The 20871-nt window shown below is 40.3% G+C and overlaps 1 pseudogene; it reads left to right on the top strand.

The window, feature by feature from the left end:
• Nucleotides 1–11720: 11720 nt before the first annotated feature.
• Nucleotides 11721–12133, top strand: LOC126000248 (trafficking protein particle complex subunit 2-like protein; annotated as a pseudogene).
• Nucleotides 12134–20871: the final 8738 nt, after the last annotated feature.

The raw sequence follows: 20871 nt of genomic DNA, 5'->3' as shown, positions 1-20871 counted from the left end.
AGCATAGAGCCAGAAGTAAGTCCTGAGCATAGAGCCAGAAGTAAGTCCTGAGCACAGCTGGATATTTCTCCCCCATTCCAAAGAAGACCATCAACTACTCCAACCTCTCACCCTTGACAGCCACACTAGCATGAACTTGGAAGACAGTTTGAGAAAACTGAAAACACACTAACTTAACAAACGAAAGGGCACATATATGCCACCTGCTTCTTCTCCCTCTAAACATGAATTTTTGTATTTGAATGGCCGTTTTTTCATTCTGGAAATGGGTCTATGATGGATTTTGAAATAAGTGTTACTATGATATGGACACCACTACTAATTTTTAACAAAAGGAACCCAATGCAGGGGAAAATAATCCAGTGCACAGAAAAGGTATTTTCATTTCCTAACACAATAAAATATATGGGAAAAGGAGTTGAATACAAGGAAAATGAACCAAAATAGTAGTTTGAATTGTTGCCAGCAGGCCAGAGTGGTGGTGAACGTGGTAAGGTGTCTGCCTTGCACACTCTAGCCTAGGACTGACCTCAGTTTAATTGCCTGGTGTCCCATATGGTCTCCCGAGCCAGGAACAATTTCTGAGCTCATAGTCAGGAGTACCCCTGAGCATCACCGTGTGTGGCCGAAAAACAAAACAAAACAAAAAAATTGTTGCCAGTGAGAAGAGTGTAGTGGCTGATAATCAAAGGTATTTCAAATGACCTTTGTTAAAAGGCTCCTTATCACTAATAAGAACGTAGGAAAAGAAAGGAAGGGACATTCGACACTGTTAGAGTCCAGACTCAACCTCAGAACCTGGCAAGAAGCCTGCCATCTGGCTTCTACAAAATGGCATCCCTCCTTGTTCAGACCCAAGTCCCAACAAATGCAATAGCAGGAAACGTAAGACTTTCATTGATAAGCCTTGAAGCTATCCATGCACTCAATTCACCTGTGTTGTCCTCTAAAAAAACTTACATGGGCTAAAGTTATATATCACTAAGAGTGATCCTGAGCAGAGCCAGGATAGTACTCTGATCACTGTGGGTGTGACAATCCCTGTACCCCCACAAACACACACAAATGACAAGATCTTGGCCGCTGGTTTTATTTTATTTTATTTTATTTTCATTTCTACTGCACATGCAAGTAACCTGGGGAAATTTGCAAAAATCACATCTGGATTCCACTCCAGACCCATTAAATTGGCATTCCTTGGGGGAGGGAGTCCCAGGCACTGGAATGTTTTTAGGTTTCTCAAGATATTCTTAGACAATTTAAGAAACAAGGCTCCAATAGGTTATTCTCCCACAGAAATGTGTTTTGTTTTTTTCCTCTGATATGCATTCATAACCTTAGAAGGGAAAAGTAGTCTAATTGCCTCACTCTCTCCCTCTTCTGATATCCCTGTGATCTTGTTAGTGAATAACTAGATCTTTAAGGAGAGAGCCCTCCTTAAAGTGTGCATGTATGTGTGTGTGTGTGTGTGTGTGAGAGAGAGAGAGAGAGAGAGAGAGAGAGAGAGAGAGAGAGAGAGAGAGAGAGAGAGAAAGAGAAAGAGAGAGACTCGAGTTGTGTTTTGGAGTAGAAGTTGGGAAAATGTTATTTCTATCTAGTAGATTGGTGATTCTCAAATTGTAGTTCATCAAAATCACCTATAGTTTTGGTTCAACTTTAGACTGCTGGGTCCTAACCTCTGACATTCAGGCTCAATAGGATGAGAGAACTGGCATGTCTAAGATGCTTCCCAAGTGACTCAGAAACTGTTGGCTGGGACACCATTTAGAAAACTATTGCTTGTTTATGTTTTAGGGCCACACTTGGTAGTGCTTAGGAGATACTCCTGGCTGTGTGCTCAAGAATCACTCCTGAGTAGGTTCAGGGGACTATATTGGATGCCAGGGATCAAATCAGTCATCTGCATGCTAGGCAAATGTCCTACCTGCTATACTATTGCTCTGGCCCAGATAACCATTGTTTTTTGTTTTTGTTTTTAGGTTAGTCAAGTGAAGCAGTGGGAGTGGAGAAGGAACAAAGAAATCTGTAACAGGCTGTGATCAATTAATTGTAAACACCACTGCACTCGGACCAGCCGAGAACCACTGTTTTATAGGGAGTAATTAGACTATATTGAGTCTCCCTAACACAATAAAGGACATTAGAATTGTGAGAGAAGAAAGTACTCAATACCAGAAAACCATGAACTGCAGGAACTCCATGAGTAAGACAGGTGAAGGTCTCAGAAACCACACTGATGCAGCCTCTGAGAGCATTATGCCTCTTTGGATTTCTTAGGGCATTACAGTTATGATGTTGAGTCAAAGAAGCCTTCAGAACTGAGTGCAGCATATCAAGTTACCAGTGGAGCAGTCACAACAACAGTCAAGTTTGGGCCAGGCACCACCAAGGCAGCAGCAAGAATAATGTACAAGTAAAACTAAAGAGCCTGGACCTCTTCTCACTTCTCCCAGCTGTGTAAGCCATGTGGTAGGACCCCAGTGAACAGCAAGAAGGAGGCAAAGTTAACCCATATTAATAGTGAAATTGCTTTATTATAGTAAAATATGATGAGCTTTTTCTATTTTCTTTTCTCTCCTTCCTTCTCTCCATCTTGCTTTCCTTCTTTCCTTCCCTTCTCTCTATTTCTTTCTCTTTTGTCCTTAGACTGCTGTGAAATCAATCAGATCTTATTTTATTATATTTTAATGAAACACGTACTTATTAACTGACTGGCAACCATGGTTGTTTCCCTCATTGTAAAAGATCTCTAACTGGGACAATGATCAGGGGAATATTCCTTCCTGTTCTTTGGAATGGCATTTAACAATCGTGACTGTGTGGAACTTGGAGAGGAGTAGAGATGCATTAGGAACAGAGTTTACATATTACTTCAGGGTATATCAACTGGGAATTGCTTTCTTTTTAATGAATAAATGTCTGTGGTTAGCAAAAAAAATACAATTAATGACTCATTTGTGGGTTAAAGCTGCATATAATTTTCCAGGCACTATATGAGAAAATAAGGATACAAAGATTTATTAGAATCAGACTATGAGTTTCAAGACACAGTTAGTTCAGATTAGGGGTAGTTATTTATGACTGTGTTTGAACAATAATAAGCACCATACTAATAATCTTGTTGGTGCACAGAAAGGGACCAATTCTCTCAAGGAAAAATGTGAATAACAAAATCTTCCCATAAAAATTATTGTGTGAGTTGAAACTTGTAGGAGAATTAATCATTCACATTTTCTACAGTTGGGATAGGAGAGAAATATCCCTTTGGGCAAAGAGAACACAGTGGATAGAGGAAATAGAGAGATTATATTTCAGGATATGTGAAGTAAGTAGAGAAATGGTATACGTGCAATTCAGAGCAAAGGACATTATAGCGACGGAGGCAGGTTAACAAGGTGATACAATGGAAGCAGATACAAATCAAAAACAAAAACCCTATATTCATGTCCAGCTGATCTAAATCAGTATAACAGTTAAGGTTTTTATTTTAATGTTTATATAGTTTCATACTTACTGGTCAGCCTCTGCCCCAAGCCCCCTCAGCAATTTCACTTTGAACTGTGTTTCAGATAAAACCAGTTGAAAGTTTGATTGCAACTTCATGAGGGACCTTGAGCTGGGCCTGGATTCCCAACCAACAAACACACTGTGAGATTATGTACTGTTTTAAGCAATATAATTTTACACTTATTTTATTTGAGCACTTTATTTATTTATTCGGACATTCAATGTTCCAACACCAATCTCACAATCAATGTGACTTTCCCTATGCCATATTCCCAGTTTCACATATACATTCACACACACACACACACACACACACACACACACACACACACATGCACAATTTTGTTCCCTTTAGCAGGCACAAAGTAATTTATTTTATAATGCTTGTTACCAAAAACAAAAATAGTTCATGGAATTAATAAAAAAAATACTTCAGTAAGGGGGCCAGAGAGGTGGCACTAGAGGTAAGATGTCTGTCTGCCTTGCAAGAGCTAGCATAGAACCAACTGCTGTTCGACCCCCTGGTGTCCCATATGGTCTCCCCAAGCCAGGAGCAATTTCTGAGCGCGTAGCCAGGAGTAAACCCTGAGCGTCAAACGGGTGTGGCCCAAAAACCAAAAACTTAAAAAATTAAAAAAAATACTTCAGTAAAGAAGATTTGTGTATATTGTTACATCTGACCTTCAAGTCATTATCTGAGGGCTTACTGAGCTATTTATTGCTAGTTGAGTTTCGGTGTTCCTGTTTCTCTTTATTAAACTTAGTTGGCTTCTATATTGCTTTCCCATCTAACTTGGTATACTAGGATTGGACTGTCATTATTGTGGAATTTGGGGGTGTCACATATGCAGCCATATGCTCCAGGAGTTACAGGACCTGGGGAATTGAAATGGTTCTTAGCCTGCCCCCCTCCAAAGGAGACTCCAGAAAAATTTCAGCTCAAAGACCAGAGTACCCAAGAGTTTAAGCAGTTTGTCTTTCATCTCCTGAAATTAGTTGTGAAGTTGTGTAGCTGGGCCATTGTTTACCTGGGGCAGCTGTGGGATGTGGGCATGGTTTCTGGAGCTTCTAGCAGTTCTGGGGAAGGCTGTCCATCCCTACTCTGAGAAGATTTTAGATTTTTCATACCTCAAACTGCTGTACTTGGAGTTTTTGTCAGCTTGGCATCTGAAGTTAATTGTGAAACAGTAAACTTGGGCTATTTGCATAGTAGCAGTTGTGGGATGTCCATTGTCTTCTTTTTATGTGAATATGCTAACAAGATCCACTAAATGATCTTACTTTGATTGTAAAAGAAACTGAGAAATACTCGAGTTTTTAGCAAGAAACAGTCAAGTGATGATAAGTAGACTTTTTTTTTTATTAAGGTTGAACTCTGAATAACAGCAAGCATCTTGACATGTCAAGTAGCTGTTGGATATACAACTCTGTAGTTTCAGGAATAAAGGCTTCAAAATCCAACTTCAGATAAGTGTCAATTTCACTGACTGTGAGCATCAAGTGATATAATGCAGATAAAATCCTTTTCCCAGTGTTTCAAGTTATGATCATTTCTCCCCAAAAGGTATGTTCAAGTGCATGGGAAAAGGGTATTTGTAGATGTAATTAGTGGAAATGAGGTCATGCTCATGACCTAATTGTGAACCCTAAGGCAATGACTTTTAGCCTTATAAGAAAAGAAAACAGAAGCAGAATGATCTATACTGAGGGGAGAATGAATGTCACCCAAGAAGAAAAAGAGCTGAAGCTGATGCAGCTGCAATTCTCATCACCAGTCTCCAGGAGAGAAGTGCAGTGTGGCTTCTTCCCAGAGCCGGCAGAAGAAACCAACTCTATTAAATTTAATATTGATTATTTTTTAACTTTAGAATGATAAGAGAATAATTTTTTTTAGTTTACTCAGTTTGTAGGGATTTTTTTTTGTTTTGTTTTTTGGTTTTTGGGCCACACCCGGCGGTGCTCAGGGGTTATTCCTGGCTGTCTGCTCAGAAATAGCTCCTGGCAGGCACGGGGGACCATATGGGACACCGGGTTTCGAACCAACCACCTTTGGTCCTGGATCGGCTGCTTGCAAGGCAAACGCCGCTGTGCTATCTCTCCGGGCCCTTGTGGGGATTTGTTATAATAATCAGAGAAAACAGATGAAGAGTCTAATAAATGTGATGAAATCATTGCTTATTCATATTGTGGATAATGTAACAGTGTAATAATAAATTATTAAATTTAAATAATTATTTAAGTATGATTCATATTGTATAAGTATTGTTTCTATTGGTGGTGGTATGTCTAAAACATGGCTTTTCACAAATTTGAAACTTGATTCTTAATTATGGTAGAACAAAAGATATATGATATGTGTGATCAAGGAAGGAAGTGGAGTAGCTGCTCTCACACACTTTAGGGATCTTCAGACAATGAAGTCTTTCCTAGCTTTCATACCTGATAGCCCATTATGTGGGATTCTGAAATCTAAAAGTGCTGGTTATTTATCACTACTTTACATTGACTTCAAGGAATGACTTCTGCTCTCTTATCCACAACCCTCTCTAGTTGTTGGCTCTACTGCAAATTTTCCAGAAACTGAATTCCCAGATTGTCAGAAACAATCTAGCCACATGACAACAGGGTTCCGAAACTCACATCCTTCTCTACTTACCTGCTAATTACATATTGCATTGTATGAATTATGACCTTGTGCACTTGCCCTTTTCCTGCCCCTGTATTATCTCTAGAATTAAATTATAAGTACCTAAACATCAGAATGACAGTGTTTGTCTCTGTTATAAAACACAGCAGGGGTTCTCAGTGCCTTTCTTAGACATAATGGATGTTGCTGTTTTTAACAGACATATTTCCTGATCACAACATCTTGAAAGAATAAAATGAGGTCACATTTTTCATTCCAATCCCCAACAATCATTCTCTAAATCCCATCCTGAGGACCATAAAAACCCACCCCACCTTGTCTTCTACTTGTCAAGAAACCGCAAGGACCCAGAAATAGTGTTTGAATACTCCATAAATATGCCCAAGTTCTTGCCTTTTCTGCCAACAATGTGAATCACCTTAGGCTGTCTGGAAAGTCAGGTCGCAGTATGGAGTTCCACAGCCCTCATGCAGAGCTATTTCTCTTGGTCAACACCAATTGACTCTAGACATAGTGTCAGAGCTCTTCTTTCTTTCTTAGTAAAATTTGGGGTGAATTTTAATGGCATTTTCCTGACAGTTCAAGAAAGAAGTTCATGTTTATCTTGATATTCATCTGGGCTATTCTGGAACTCCCAACCTGAAGATCTCTGCTTACCTCTTTTCTATAACCCACCCTAATCCAGAATTCAGCCCTTTAAATCCCTCCTCCATAAGCAACTAAAGCTATCTCTAGTACAGTTACAAGATTCCATTAAAAAGGGGGATTTTTCTTTCTGCAGAAAAATACATTATTTCCTACACTCTAGACATGAGTTTCTCCCTTCTTTGGTGCAAAGTTATCACACAGTTGAAATAGACAGACTGAGTGGAAAAAAGGAGTAGGGAACGAGACCTGCATTAAAAATGATCATTTCCGTGATAGTTCAGTCTTCTGTCTCTAAGTACTTCCCTTGGGTAATTTCATCATTTATAATAAGTTTTAAAACTAATCCACTCCTAGCTAGTAAACTGCAAATATCCATGTCTCCTATATATTTATCAGTTTTTGAATCAGACTTAGCAGTGCTCAGAACTAACTCCTACATTCAAGGATTACTCTTGACAGGGCTCTGAAAAACATATAAAGTGTTAGAGATAGAACCCAGGTCAGCTGTAACCCAGCAAGTACCCTTCCCACTGTACCATCACTCTGGCCCTACAACTCTTTGTTTAACGGCTCCACTTGGATTTCAAAAAGGCAACATGGCTGTAAGGGGATGGAGAGCTAGTACAGTGGGTAGAACATTGACCTGGGTTCAATCCCTGGTGTTGGAGTAACCAGTTCTTACTTTATCCAGGATAATTCTTCTTTGCATGTGCTTCTTTCTGTTGGGCAGGAAGCTTTTCTGAATTGGGCCTCCACTCCCTACCTGCTTTTCACCCAAGAGGTGGCTTTACTCTTTCCCAATAAAGACCTTGCGTCAGAGAGACTTCTTCCTGTTTTGATCCCACTGCTAGCCTGTCTGCCTCCTGGTACCCTTTGCCTGCTTGCATATAACTTGTGATGGAAGTTCTTGAATCTGTTTTATTTCCCTAACTTGGTGTGAATTATTTCCTGTGTAAATATTGCCTCCAGACCTGTGTCCCAAATCCCCCAGGATTGGGATATGAGGCTTCCACTGCATCCAGGTACCTCATAGGTAGATGAGCTCCACCAGGAGTGATCCTTAAGTACAAAGTCAGGAATAAGCCCTGAGCACCACATGGTATGACCCAAAAACAAATAAAAAATTTCCATCATCTCATCTTCTTAAATTTGTCTTTTCCCTGCCTTTCAGTCACTGTAAATTTTCATTAGCACCCTTGGATCAATCTACATGGAAGCTGTCCTCACAAGCCTAAACCCACCCAACCAGTTACTGTTATAACCTCCTGGTGATTTTGACCTACAGATGAAATCAAGCTAGAGCTTCTCTCCATCCTCACAGTTAGTATCTGTAAACTGTGCAGGGGCACTAAATATTTGTGTCTCTCCCAAATTCAGAGACTGGAGTCTCACTATCACTTCCAATATGATGGTATAATAAATACAGCTTTGGAGGAGACAATTAGGTCAGTAAGGGGAAACATTCATGAATGGAATTAATGTCCTCATAAAACACAAAGAACTGCCCTTCTCCTTCTGCCACTTGAGGACACAGCACAGAAGCACAGAGGCAGCTTTTTATGATTAAAGCAGCAGAATTTAATCAGATACCAAGTGTCCTGGTACTTTAAACTTGGACTCCAGGCTCACACACATGAGAAATGCATGTGTTTATGAGTATGCGTTTGCTCAAGCTCTGGTGTCTATGTTAAAGCAATCTGAACAAGCTAACTGAGCAAGTGCTACCACTTTTTTTTTTTGCTCTTTCCCCTCATATTTCTCCAGGCTCCCACTTGCACCTAATTAATTGCTTTTCAATCTTTTACCCACAAAATTTATTGCGGGTGAAGAAAGGGAATTAGGCCATATTCACTTGAATAAGCGTAGGGTTTACTTGTAGTTCTGTACTCAGTCTAGACAGGATAACAATGGTGTAGTGCTGGGGACTAAAACTGAGTCAGCCACTTGCAAGGCAAGTGTATTATTTATTGTCCTATCTCTAACCCCCAATAAGTCTTATTTTTATTGGCTGCAAATTGAATTGCATCATTTTTTTCCTTTTATAATTTGGATCCAGATTAGACCCAGATACAAAATTTCTCCTTATCTAGGAGACAATTCCAGAAAATACTAGAAATGGGGTTGAAAAATATGATTAGGGAGGAAATCGAATGAAAAGTGCATTATCAACAAGTTAACACACTGCAGAAAGAAGTTTATCTCTTAACTCTGACCAAAAGATTAAAATAGGGGCTAGAGAGATAGTACAAAGGCGAGGTCATTTGCCCAGAAGGCTAGTAAAAAAAATAGTTTGAATTTCTACACCATCTTTGAGCTTCATGGCACTGCCAATTGTGCTCCTGGGCACCACCAGGCATAAATGAAACACGTGCACAACTCTCTCTCTCTCTCTCTCTCTCTCTCTCTCACACACACACACACACACACACACACACACACACACACACACACACACACCTGTGAAGCTCTTAAAAATAAAAAGCAGGAGTGTTTATTTTTAATCAACTCTGATCTATTTTGAGTTCTAAACTTTTCTAGCATATGAGAATAGATTGGACCCACCTCAGCTCTCAGTTGTTCCCCAGTGAGCAAAACTTCTATGAATGCTTGAGAGTCACAGATGCTGGTACTTGAAAATCAAGATGACAAGTAGATTAAGTGGGAAGATGTAGGAATGCCAAGAGTATCTACCCCTACTCTAGGATTCTCTGGGGGCTTCCCATTGGGACTGGGGTGATATCAGAGCTAATCATACATCCTGGGCTCTGTCTGATCTGGGTTTTTTTTTCTCGCCTCTTCTCATCAAAAGGCAACCCTTTCAGCAGGGCCACCTTTGCTTGAAGGAATTAAATGCCTGAATCTGTGTGTCAGCTGTAATTTGCAGTTGGAATAAGAAAGTCTTTGACCACCTCCAGAAATATTACCTTGCCCTATTTCTTTGTTGTATTCTTTTGCTGGAATCCACCAAGACCACTGCCTCCAAGACTACTAGAACAGGTACCCCAACAAAACTTGTTGTCCATAGTCCTAAGCCAGGATTAGAAAATATGAAGGAAGATGAAGTGAGCAGTGTAGTAACTGTGATCTCAGATGCTGCCCAGTGGGGACAAGGTAAGTCAGAAAGTCATAGGAAATGTGACAGTGTTCCTGCTAGCCTACAGATAGGAGGCCAGTGTTTATTTCAGCTCTCTTGGCCTTGTGGATGTTGTCTTTTTGGTGAACTCTTTTGTTTGTTTTGGGGGGTAGTGTTGGGCTATAGTAGGTGGTGTTGGGCATACTAGGTAGTAATAGGGACTACTCCTGGCTCTGCACTTAGGGATCAATCTTGAGGTCTCAGGGGACCACTTGGGGCATCAGGATTAAAATCTGGGTTGGCCACATGCAAGGTAAATATCTGATGTACTGTACTATTGCTCTGGCCACATTATTTTTGATACTTCTATTAGTCCAGGACATTGTGGATCTAAGTTTCAGTCAACTGACAAACATACTGCTTGAACCATTTCCTGGATTGTGAAGAAATACAGAGAATCAAGAGCCTCTGCTGAATTGACTCATGTCAACAAAACATGGCCAAACTCACATTAAATGAAATTCATTCCATCCTGATTCAGCACTCTGAGCATGCAATGTCCCAAAGTATTCCCAGATTCCATCAACAAAATTGGCAAATTTTTTGCATTTCATTTGCTTTACACTTAATCGAAGTCACACTGGAACCAGTAAAAGATCCTTTGGAGAACAATAGTCTCTGCAAGGGGAGGACTTGACACTTTTCTCAAGAAGGGGAACTGACTTCCTCAGATCAAGGAGAAACTAATTCACTGTTGCTATATGCCTCAAATACAACTGTGAAAGACTTGTAGTTCACAGTGGTCTCAATAAAAATAAAAAAAAAACTGATGTTTTATAAAATACTAAGAAGGGGGCCGGAACGATAGCACAGAAGCAGGCATTTGTCTTGCACATAGCTGACCTGGGACAAACCCAGGTTTGATCCCCAGCAACCCATATGGTCCCTTGAGCCTTCTTGGAGCAATTTTTGAGCTTAGAGCCAGGAGCAACTCCTAAGCATCGATGGGTATGTTATCCAAACCAATAAATAAACAAACAAATAAATACTTAGAAGGTTGTTTTACAGGTCAAAGAAAGCTTAAGGAGTAATTACATCAGACAAACAAGTATAATTATTTTCTATTTAAATCTAATTATTTTTTATTTAAATTTATATTTAAAAATAAAGCAATCATGCTGTATGATTTACTATTTAATCATAGCAATAAAAATACTGGGAATAAATTTTTCAAAAGTACACAAAGAGGTATTAAAATATTAGACAGGGAAAGAGATGTGAATAAAAAGATTTAAAATCCACCTTTCATAGTAGGAAATAAAAAATAATAGCTAAATTGAAAATAAAAGAGGGGATGAGGCCGGCGAGGTGGCGCTAGAGGTAAGGTGTCTGCCTTGCAAGCGCTAGCCAAGGAAGGACTGCGGTTCGATCCCCAGGCATCCCACATGGTAACCCCAAGCCAGAGGCAATTTCTGAGCGCTTAGCCAGGAGTAACCCCTGAGCATCAAACGGGTGTGGCCCAAAAAACCAAAAAAAAAAGAAAAGAAAGAAAGAAAGAAAGGAAGGAAGGAAGGAAGGAAGGAAGGAAGGAAGGAAGGAAGGAAGGAAGGAAGGAAGGAAGGAAGGAAGGAGGAAGGAAGGAAAGGAAGAAAGGAAGAAAAAGAAGAAGGAAGAAGAAAGGAAAGAAAGAAAAGAAAAGAAAGAAAGAAAGAAAGAAAGAAAGAAAGAAAGAAAGAAAGAAAGAAAGAAAGAAAGAAAGAAAAGAAAGAAAGAAAGAAAGAAGAAAGAAAGAAAAAAGAAAAAAAAAAAAGAAAGAAAGAAAAGAGGGCTGAGCTGCTGGACACGATGGCAGTGTGCGTGGCTGTGATCGCCAAGGAGAATTACCCACTGTACATCTGCAGTGTCCCCACGGAGAGCAAGCTCAAGTTCCACTATATGGTACATACATCACTGGACGTGGTGGGCGAGGTCTCAAGCATGGGCAAGACCCTGGTGGATCAGCAGGAGCTGTACCTAGCCTGCTCTACCCCACAGAGGACTATAAGGTGTATGGCGATGTCACCAACTCCAAGGTCAAGTTTGTTATGGTGGTGAATTCCTCCATCACAGTCCTATGGGACGAGATACGCAGTATGTTCCAAAAACTACACAGCTCCTACACAGACGTGATGTGCAATCCTTTCTACAACCCAGGCGACCACATCCAGTCCAGGGCCTTTGACAGCACAGTGACAACCATGATGATCCAGGTGTGCTGAGGAACATCAGGTGATCAGCCGGCTTGTACGCACACTTGTCCTATTCAGTTCTGAGTGTTCATGTGGGTGCCTGTACTATTAAAGTACTCTGTCCTATGAAAGTTTAAAAAAAAATAGAAAAGAGGGGTAACACAAGCTTATCAACCAGAGTTATGAGACATATAGCAAAAAAAAGTTAAAATATTTAAATGGGCAAAGAAATACAAAGGATCCATCAGTGTGGAAGGTGCATTTGAAAAATAGTAATAAGCTTGGAACCTGAATGATAGATAGTAAAGAAGGTGCTTGCCTTTAATGCAGAAGACCTGAGTTAAATCCTCATATCCATATGGTTTCTTTAGTCTGCCAGGAATGATCCTTGAGCACAGACCCAGATTCTGATTGGAAATCCAAGATTAAACCTTAAGTACAGCTGGGTAAAGCCAAAACAAATAAAAAATTAAAACATAATAAACTCTCTAGAACTACATGTTTTACTCATCAACAAGTGCTTCCCATTTAGTATAAAATTGACATGGACACCACTATTTGTTTTGCCTTGTTTGCCTTGGGGTCATACCAGGCTATATTCAGAATTATTCCTGGCTCTATGCTCAGGGAATACTTTCAGAGGTGTTTGGGGAACCGTATGTGAAGCTGAAGATCTAACCAGGTTGGTTTATATGCAAGACAACTTCCTTACCCCCTATACCGTTTCTCTGGATCAGGCACCAATATTTTAAAAATACTTCTTAAGGTGTTAATGTGCAAGTGGAGATGTTGGATGGAGATATCATAAAGTAAAATTAAAATATTTTTAAAAATATATCAATGCCCTAGAGTACAACTTGAGTAATCTTGGATCTTCTAGTGGACAGAGACTATTTCCAAAATTTCTCCTGAGGTTTGCTTCCTATTTTGAGTGGCTTTAAGAGGAGGGTGTCTGTTGAGGACAATCATTGTGCTCATACATGCCAAATCCTGCAAGCCCCAACACTGAGTGCTAACAGTATTTCTGTTCACCAGGAGCTAGGACTCTTCTAATCAAGAGGAGAAATGTCCATAGATTTTAAGAAGGAAGATAAATATCTTAAGAGATGCGCACAGTGTGTTCAGTGATAATACAGAGGGAAAAGTGATGTCTCTTTCTCAGGGTATGTGAACATCTTCCTGAAGATATCAGCATTTTTCCAGCATTCAAGTAGAAATACTATTGAAATACGTTGAACTGGGGGAAAAGAAAAGACCAGAGAATGAACTTTCACATATTTAGCAAAGGCACCAATCTTGAGAAAAAAACACTAGTATTATGAATTCACAGTGACCAAATATGACAAACCATTGGAGAGCCAGAGGAGAGCTGAGTCTCACAGCATCCACCTGCTAAGAAGACAGGAATCAAGTTCCACTATAGGTACTGGGTAGATCCCAAGAGCTCTGAAGTTTGTGATTCCAATCTCAACAAGTGAAACACTGCAACCTTGTTTGTGTAAGCACAGTAACTAAAAGGGGCTGGGAGTGGATGGTGGTAGCTGGAGTGTAAGGTATGACAATGACTTTGCCCACACAAACAACTTGGGTTTAATCCCTGGCACCACATGTGGTTCCCTGAGCTTTCCAGGAGTGATTCCTGAGTACAGATCTGGGAGAAAGACCTAAATGTCACTGAATGTAGGCCCCCAAAAGCCAGCCAACTAACCAAACAACAATAACAAAAATAAAAAGGAGAGAGGGAACACAACTTCCAGAGAGCACTGAAGCTAAAAATATTGTGTGATAATCACTGTCTGGAAGCATTGATCCAGTGTGAATATATTTGCAGGCACTATGGCAACCCCTATTCAGCACCATCAGTGCTGACCACAAAACTGAAAAAGGAGTGACATTTCCAGGGAGCACCCTTGCTAAATGTGAGCAAACAACTGGACACACTGTGACCTCTAGTCTAATTGCCATAGCAATAAGAGAAAGGGGAAAAAGAATTCAAAGAGACAGGGCTAGAGTCATAGTACAAAGAATTTTGCATGTGGCTTGCCCAGATTTAATCCCATACCCCAGTTGTTTCCCCAAGTCCTTCAGGAGTGATTCCTGATCAGAGAAGTAGGAATATATCTTGAGTATCACTGGGTGTGGCCCCCAAATCAAACATCCTCCCCCCCAAAGAAAAATGTTTAAAAGATAAATAACTAAATGAAAGGACTCATGGTATGAGTAGAGGTAGATTTAAAGCCAAACAGCTAAAAAATGATATTCCCTCTTTAAATTTTTTATAAGTTTACTTAAACAACTAAGTAAACTTTTACCCCCTCTTAATAATCAAAGAACCCCTATGTTTATCTCTAAGGGCATGAATTACTAGCATAAATCCTTGTGTTTCTTTCTTTCTGGTAAAAGTTTTATAAGATTGGAGGAGTTTAATTTAAAGCTAATACATAAATAACATTTGACCATGACTATATAATTTTCTTTATAAAGATTTTAGATGTTCTTTGAGAAAAACATGGCCCAGACTTTTGAGATATGTGGTCTAACATATATGTAGTTCCTATTGAAAAATCAACTTTTTATTTTATCTTATTTTAATTTGGGGGCTTCACACAGCGGTGCTCACGGCTTACTTCTGACCTCAGAGGTCACTTTGAGTGAGTTTAGGGGACCATATGGGATGCTGAGGATGAACCTGAGTCAGTTTCATGAAAGGAAATGCCCTACCGATTATACTATAGCACTGGTTCGAGAGCTTATTTTATCAGGGAATTTTTTTCTATAAAAATTTTACTGTAAGTTTGTGCATACAGTCTGTGGTTTGTTTTCAGAAATAAAGGGCACTTCTTCTCTAGAGACTTCTCTAAGAGAATTTCAATGACTTCTTGGAGAGGCACATAAGTGCAGCCTTCCCAGGGCCCAGTCTGAGTCAGGTTAACTCTGCTCCAAAAGCCAGCACACCTCACCTCACAACCACACACTGACCTTGACAGTAAAGTAAACATCATCAAGTGAACATCATTATTAATGTGATTTTAGGAAAACTCAGCATAGAACTTCTCCTGAGCCTCTAATTGGGATGTCAGAGACAGTCACTGAACATTCATTACTCTTTAGAATTTACTTCTTTTTAAGTGGGAAGTTAAAAAAGAAATAAATGTTAGTACACATGTACTCAAAGTCAAGTAAAAACTACTATCAGATTTGGCTAGTTCCATAGACTTACTCTGTTATCAAAAGAGACATAAACAAAGACATGAAAGACATGGGCAAATCGGCCATGCAGCTGACAGCTGGCAATCTTAGGAAGAGAGGGTGGGCCAACCACCACCTTGCCAAAGCAAAGCCTGCTGAACCCATCACCCATCATGCTTCACAACTACTCTATGGCTCTCAAAAACCCGACAGTATGCCAGTATTTGGATTGATATCACCAGGACTTTTTCTTGAGTGAGTGTGGGCATCCCCTCCCACCTTCTCACCATTACCAGAAGCCCTGGCAGTCAAAAATATGTCCCACAAAAATCATAGTATCAGTAATTGTGCTTGGAATTTCTAGACCATTCAGCCACAAATGCAGCTCTGTGACAACTTTAATTGTTTTTAAGTGCTGTCATCCCCATAGGAACATACTAATGTAAACATCAATGTGTATTTGAAGCCACAGAAACAAAATAACAGAATGATCAATTAGCAACAGATTACTAAACCTTCTGACATGGCTTGAGAAACCTATTGTGAGATACAATAAATTTTGCAAATGTTCTTATTGCTATACTCTCTTTTTGTCTTTGTTTTTCTCTTTTTCTATTTTTGATAATTTCTTTCTCACTTACCTGGAAACAAAAGCACTGGAACTTCTCAGGCCAGTGCAGATCTTGCAGGATGGTTACAGCCTTGACATTTGGAAGATTATCTCATTGATCACGGTGATATAAGGGCTTAGCACCTACCCTCAGAAGATATGTAAATCACAATTCCTCCAATAAACACAAGAAGGAACCAAATCCCAGAAGAGTCATAGAGACATATAGCACCATTATCTGAATACCATGTGTCAGATCTGATAATCCTCATTTTTCTCAAATAAGAAATATTGTTGGGTTTGCCTTTTCAGTATTCAAAATTGCTATTCAATAAATAAATAAAAATGCCTGTTAGAGAGGCTTACACCTGGTTTTATGTTCAGGGAATACTCCTGGCAGAGCTGTGGGACCATACAGTGTACCATTAGGGCAAGCACCTTACCTGCTGTACCTCTCTCCAGCTCTAACTACCACCTTGGATTGCAGGCAACTAAGACATTAAAACTCTTGTCCTTTCATAATTTGCTTTTCCTTTAAGTTGACCCAAAGGTCTACTAAGTATCCAACTAACACCAGGTCAGGGTCAGGACACTGAACAATCTTGAGTCCACCTGAGCACAATTAAAAATGGTAATAATAGTAAAAAAAAAATGGTATTGGTACCCAGAAGTCACCAAGCTAGGGGCTAGAGAGATATAGTTCATGGGCTAAGTGCATGCAATGCCTAAAAAGTTTATTGATTAGAAGCAAAGGAAACATGCTTTGCTTTCAAAACGACCAAGCTTAATACCCAGCACTATATGGTTCCCAGGGCACAGAGCCAGAATCAACTCCTGAGAACTGTTATATATGATCTGAAAAAACAAACTAAACCAACAACAGAAACCACAAAAACAAACTATTCTATTGTAGATGGGCATCAGATCAGCAAATACACTACCATTCACTTTTCCTGAAATTTTCTTCTATCCAGACAAGGTAAAATCTCAGGCTTAACACATGGGCCAGAACACATATGTTATACTTATTAAATTATATTTAATATAGATTGTATTATATTTTATAATATTATATGTAATATTATATTTCTTAAATAGACAGATTCATCTGTGAACCTGAATAACATTTAGACAAAATGTATTGAGTTTTATTAGCTCTCTGTAAAACTTTAACTTGATAGCATCTAGGAATGGGCTTTCTAGTTAGAAGGATTAAATTGCAATTAAACATATGTACAGTTTATATAATAAAGCAGCTGCTTTTTTACACACGTGACACATGTCCAGTTGCCACCCCAATAAAGCCCTGGAATGTTTTCCTAAACAAGGAATAGTTTGATCACAACAGACCCTTTCCTTGTCTTTTACCCAATTTCCTTTCAAACAAATGGTACTTATTTAAGGCAGTGACTTTCAATGTTGAAGAAGGGGAGGACATATGGTTGGAGCTTGATTCAATCCATTCATTTTCTCTCTCTCTTACTCTTTCTCTCTCCAAGCTCTTCTCTTTTTTTAGGGGGAAGGGTCTCCCAAGCAGAATTGAGAAGGCCCAGGGTTCTCAAATTCTCAATCAACACTAGGGTTGGAGGATGTGATGCTACTCCAGCAATATTCCACATGAACTGTGAACATGAAGGCATGATTGTTTAGCTGCAATAGAGATGAATAGAACTGTCATAAGTGAAACTCTGTGCCTGTGATGGGGGATTATTAGCTCACAGAGAAGAACAGAGTGGGAAATGATGCTCAGGGAATGCTCTGGATTTCCTCATTTTTTCAAAACTCTCAAGATTTTTTTGAGTAAAAGAAGAATTAATAATTGAAAGAAAAATATTTAAAGAATTTTAATAAGTTAAAAAGCCTAACTGGAAGGTGATTAAAGCATAAATGAGATTCACTTCTAAGTATTTCACCAAAAAGAATACAAAAAACATTTATTGAAGGGCCATATATATTGATAAAATTTATTACAACTTTACAACTTTATTTGCCATAAACAAGATGAAGTATTATGGCACAATGGGATACTACTCGATTGTTTGTTTGTATGTAAATTGTTTGTTGGTAGTGGTATTTTTTGAGTTTTTAGGCCACACCTGGCAATGCTCAGGGGTTACTCCTGGCTCTGCTCTCTGCACTCATGATCTGTCCCTGGCTGTGCTTAGGAGCAGGATGGATTCTGGAATTAAACAGCCATTAGCTGATTTTTCTTTTGTTATTAAAAAAATATGAGAATCGAGGTCAGAGAGATAGGCACAGCGGTAGGGCATTTGACTTGCATGCAACCAATTTGAACAGACAGTGGTTCCTATATGGTCCCCCCAAGCCTGCTAGGAGCGACTTCTGAAGCTCAGAGCCAGAGTAACCCCTTGAGCGCTACCGGTGTGGCCCAAAAAACCAATAAATAAATAAAATAAACAAATAAATAATGAAAAATCATGGTTTAAACTTATCTTATTTGATAAACATTGCCAGGGCTTTACTAATTATAGGAAATATAGAGCCAAACAACGAGTAAAGAAAAAGTTAATCAAGTTACCAAGTGACCGTGAAAAACAAAAACCCTGGTAATTAAAGTTTTCAGAACTCACCTAGTATTGGGAAAGACCAAATTTCTGTAATTCAGAACTATTCAGACGTGAGAGGAGCTTGTTTTTTGTTTTTTATTTTAGTAAAAGGCCTTGGCGCCCCTAGTGGGAAGGCTGAACAGGCCAATTTTGAAATCGTTTGCTCATCTCGTTTTTTTAATTGAGAATCAGGCCGTTTTCTTTTTTTTTTTTTTTCTACTTCTTAAAATTAAGTTCTTTCTATCACTCTGACCTAAATTGATACCCTATTTATTTCTGTAAGAAAAATTAAAAACCTCTCTTTCTATGTATTAACCTAGGAATAAGGACTTTATTACAGCTGACACTTCGATTTTAAATTATTCTCAGAATAAATTCATCCTAAAAGGCGTGACTTATAACAGAAATACTGACCATTCTGAGAACTAAAGAACTAAGAGTTTTTTCCTCAGTTGAACCTTTGGAAAAACAATCCTAAGTAAAAAATTCTTAGTAGAAGGTGGGGCCGGAGAGATAGCATGGAGAAAGGGCATTTGTCTTACATGCAGAAGGACGTGGTTCAAATCCCAGCATCCCATAGGGTCCCCCGAGCCCTGCCCAGGAGAGATTTCTTTTTTTTTTTTTTTTTTTTTTTGGTTTTTGGGTCACACCCGGCAGTGCTCAGGGGTTTTTCCTGGCTCCGTGCTCAGAAATTGCTCCTGGCATGCACGGGGGACCATATGGGACGCCGGGATTCGAACTGATGACCTTCTGCATGAAAGGTAAACGCCTTACCTCCATGCTATCTCTCCGGCCCCCAGGAGAGATTTCTGAGCATGGAGCCAGGAGTAACCCCTGAACGCTGCTGGGTGTGACCCAAAAAAACAGAACAAAACAAAACAAAAAAAGGAAAGAGGGGCTGGTGTCCAAAGCCAGAGCCACGGAGTCTTCTAATCCAACGCGAGCAAGGTAAGGTGAGTGCAAATTGACCGGAGTGCGCCTTGACATCTGATATCTGTAAAATGGACATATTTTTATATGTCCATATTTTGTAGAACTTCTCAGAATACAGCAACGCTGAGAACAGAACCTGAATCCAGAACTCCACAGGGTGATGGCCCTTTGGGACTTCTGACCATGTGGCCAGTTAATTATACAAAAAGTAAAACTTTGAAGTAATTCATAGAGAGAAGGACAAATATCAGATAACCTTACTCATCTATGGTATAAACAATATCAAATGATGATAAATCTTTGGCCTTGGGTGACAAATCTGAAATAACCATGCAGCCTTGGAGTGGTTGGGGGGAGTATGAAGAAGTGGACTAGAAGTGACATTAGGATCAGGCAATGGATCCTAACAATTAAATGTTAGAGATGGTGCAGTAATTGTATTCATCAAAACCACTATAACCATGCTGTCTACAATAAAATTTGAAATGTGCATCAGAAATGGGGGTTGGGGCTGGAGAGATTATACAAAGTGTTAGGCTCTTGCCTTGCACAAGGCATACCAGGTTTCATCCTGGATCCCATCCCAAACCCAAACCAATAAGTGAATGGCGGATGGGTGTGTTTCCTTTGTGTATTCAAGAAAACCCATCATTTGATTCAGAGTATAGGCATAAAAGAGGACACTATCACCTCTTTGGGGGAGAGAGGGAGAGAGGGAGAGAGGGAGAGAGAAGAGAGAGAGAGAGAGAGAGAGAGAGAGAGAGAGAGAGGGAGAGAGTGAGAGGGAGAGAGAGAGAGAGAGAGAGAGAGAGAGAGAGAGAGAGAAGAGAGAGAGAGAGAGAGAGAGAGAGAGAGAGAGAGAGGGGGGAAATTGCTCAATTTTAGAAATCCAAAGAGCAGAAACTTTCCGGGAGAAAAGCGGGAGTCTGCGGGTGGCCTCTGAGCTCCCGCACCTCTGCCTCCGCCCACCCTAGGCGGGCTCCGCGGACTTCAGCACCTCGGAAAGCGCCCCCTCTCCCGCACGCCCTGTACGCATGCTCCCTGGGAACCCGCAGCCACGGCTTTGCGGGTTCGAGTGTAACTCGGAGAGCGCAGCGAGCCGAGAGACGGTGCGAGCACCGACTGCCCAAACCCAGAGAGCGGGCGAGTTGGACAGGATTCTTCTCTGCAAAGGCTGGACCGCGAGGACCCCGACAGAGGTATTGGAAGGAGAAGGAGCGGGTGGGGACTACCGACTGGTCTCCCGCAGTGCCCTTGTGTCCTAGAAACGGGGACCTGTGGACTCCGCTCAGGGCGGGACCACCTTGGACCACCTCCACCGCCCAGCTCAGCTCCCGCCACCGGTCGCCCAGCTCTGCCCCGGGTCGCCGCTTTGAAAGCGCTCGAGCCGCGCCTCCGCGTCCTCGCCCCGCGACGGGACACCCGGGACCATGACCTAGTGCGGTGGTCGCTGGCGCACGACCACCACC

Source organism: Suncus etruscus, chromosome 2, assembly GCF_024139225.1.
Source record: "Suncus etruscus isolate mSunEtr1 chromosome 2, mSunEtr1.pri.cur, whole genome shotgun sequence".
Taxonomy (NCBI): domain Eukaryota; kingdom Metazoa; phylum Chordata; class Mammalia; order Eulipotyphla; family Soricidae; genus Suncus; species Suncus etruscus.
This window is presented reverse-complemented; position numbering and strand designations above follow the sequence as displayed.